Consider the following 2,934-nt stretch of genomic DNA (forward strand, 5'->3'; position numbering starts at 1 on the left):
ATTACATCCCTGTTGTCCATCGCAGACAACCTGTTTCTCTGTACCTCGCGAGAGTGGATGCTGCTTACTGGGCACACATCAGGTTCAGTTTGTGGGCATACACCTACCTCCGCTGCAGACAGTCCCTTTCGCATAGCTGTCACCCCTGTTAATTACTCGTATTTATTTCTAAGTTTTGTACGTGCATCCCCCGGTAACAAAACCATTCGCTACTTAGCCTGCGACACGAGTTGTTCCATCCAATTTCTCACTTACACGTGGGAATGGAATGGCATATCCCCAATCAATTGTACTGTTCAAGGTATCCCACAGGATTGTTTCAATTTCACCCATGGGCCACCTTGGGGGGCACCACACTCCATTGTGCCCGACCCCGACAATGTTACTCTCCCCATTCCCCCACTCCCTCAAACCATCTTATGAATGGTGAAAATTAAATTTTCCACTCCAGGCACCCCGTGCTATTGGCCAGGATGTCATACTAGTCCGTGCACTTTTAGAACCTCCATGGTGAGGAGGTCTTTTGAGGATGCCGAAGTATTTCGCCTATTCCCTGTAAAAGCATTTATAATGATGGGCAGTCACTTTGGTCCACCTGCTCATCGTGCTGCATTCAAACTCATTACCAGACATTTTAGCCCACATCTAAAACGGTTACAGGCCCTCTTTAACACTAGACACCCCCCCACCAATAGCACTGATCCCACCTCCCCACGATACTATGTTCTATTGTCAACAAGACGAAAACTCAACCCAAGCCGTTCTGTACAGTCACTTTCCCTATCATTTCAATGTGTGTTGTATTTTGGTCCAAGTTACGCTATGCCCCTATGAGTTTTCCAGTGTTACCCATTGGACTGCCCCGCTTACGTTTCCCAACCATGTCCGGAGCACCCGCAATGTGATCCCCAATGAACAAATTACAGGTGTCATGGGGGAGTCAAAATTCTGGTCTAATATGACTGAAATTGAGCGCAAGAAGTTTACCACTGGGTGGACCCTGTATAGAATGTTTGTTACTGGAGCCTCCGCCTCGGCATTGGCCATCCAGCTGCTCCAAACTCTGGAATTGCTCGCGAGACTGGCCAATAGTACGGCAGATGCTTTGGAAGTTTTCAACCAGCAGTTGCAGGATACTTCTAAGGTTGCCTTCCAAAACCGCCTTGTGTTGGATTTCATGTTGGCCAAAGAAGGTGGGTTCTGTGCAGTGCTTAACCTCACTGTGCCAGACGAGACCTGTTGTCTCGTTATCTATAACGCTTTGGAGCCCCTTTCTAGAGCCATCAATCAAATCTGAAAGGTAGCTGAAGATATGCGTACAATTGTCCAGAACCCCTTTAATTGGCTAGCTGAAATGTTTCAAACTGCATTTAACCTCCAGCTTTCACCATGGTTGGTGAATCTACTAACTCCCCTATTTACAGTTCTAATTGTTGTATTGATAGCATCCTGTTGTGTTGGTTTGATCATTCATTGCATTCATCGTCAAATTACCTCGGCTATGCATGTCACGTACTATGAGTCCCTTCCTCAAATGAATAACACTTGCCGCGAGATACAAAGTGTACTGTAATATTGACCTGGCAGCCTAATCGAACCTTGGTTTAGTTGATTGAATTTGTTCACTTAACTCATTACAGTTGGTATTACGCCGCACCATTCGTTTGTTTGTAACCTCCCTAGCAGAAATCAAACGTGTTAAGTCTGTTTTGGTATCTGTTGTAAGTTTTTTGGCTCATATGGCCAGGGGGGCATGTTGTGATCACTATGTTTGTTAAGTGGCCATGTTCGCCAATCAGAAAAAAGTTACACAGAGTTATGTAACAGTTACTAGGCAGACCGTAGTTGTTTTTCTGCCATCAATGTAAGAGATAAGCGGTAGCTAGAACTTTCCACAAGGCGGAGTCCAGCGTCAGTCAGTCAGTGCCATGGGCCTATCGAAAGGTGCCTCATGCAATCACACCACCGCACGTCACCTAAGCTATAAAAGGAGCCTCCACCTGATCATCAGGGTCATTTCTGCATCTAACGGACTCGGAACGATTTACGGCAGATTATTACGGACACGGCTCGGCCTTCGGAGTGGCCAACCGAAGGAGGACGCAGAGACCCACCTGATTTCGGCAACCTGAAACCCCAGAAGCCACTTACCAGCCAGGTTCATTGGTCTCGCGCACCATTAGGGCGCGTGAGGCGTGGTGAGTTCTAGCCTCTGTGCGGCTACATTAATAGTCACTAATAAAAGCTACCAAGCCTGTTCACTGTTCTCCCGCCTATTCGTGATCTGTGGTAAGCCTGACCAGGGAAAGATCCTGCAACAATATTCTATTAATTTAGAAAACCAGAGTAGAAAATTAATTTCCTTCCCACAAACTTAATAAAGAAATAAAGAAATTAATTTTCCATTGCTATTAGAGGGCCAATCCACTCCTTCACATATTAAGGGCTCTTTCGGCTGGTGTCTTCTCAGGAGTCTTGGCTGCAGATTTTTCTGGAATCTTGCCTGCTTTCTTTAAGAAAGTGTCCAAAGAAGTTTGTCTGCTAGCATGGCGTTGCATCAGATCAAGCGTGAAGTCGAAACTTGACGTCAGAAAGTTAATAGAATCATAGAATCAATGAGTCAGAAGGAACCTAGACAGATCATCTAGTTTGACCCTCTGCCATGGGCAAGAATGAGCACTGGGGATGGGAGGGGTCATAAGATAAATATTAATGTCAGAATCCCCTTAATATTGTTATGAAAGTCAACTTCTGGCTTTTCTCAAAATAAAATCTGGAACCTTGGTTTAGTAGAAGGGTGACCATATACTAGTGGTTAGCTCTTGGCCCATATACTAGTGGGCCGCAAGTGCGTTCGAAGTGTCGATGATCAATGTGTCCTGCAATTTACATTAATTCTCGCAGCTAGCTGCGTTCTTCATCGACGCACGAGCC

General features: G+C 45.6%; 1 long non-coding RNA gene across 1 annotated transcript in view; it reads left to right on the forward strand.

Moving 5' to 3' along the window:
- LOC109321545 overlaps nucleotides 1-2,934 on the forward strand; it is a 13,302-nt gene extending 10,368 nt beyond the window's left edge. The window contains exon 3 of the long non-coding RNA XR_002104081.1: nucleotides 2,850-2,934. This is a non-coding gene — a long non-coding RNA (uncharacterized LOC109321545). The remainder of the gene's footprint in view (nucleotides 1-2,849) is intronic.

This window comes from Crocodylus porosus, unplaced genomic scaffold, assembly GCF_001723895.1.
Source record: "Crocodylus porosus isolate Cpor-Errol unplaced genomic scaffold, CroPor_comp1, whole genome shotgun sequence".
NCBI lineage: Eukaryota > Metazoa > Chordata > Crocodylia > Crocodylidae > Crocodylus > Crocodylus porosus.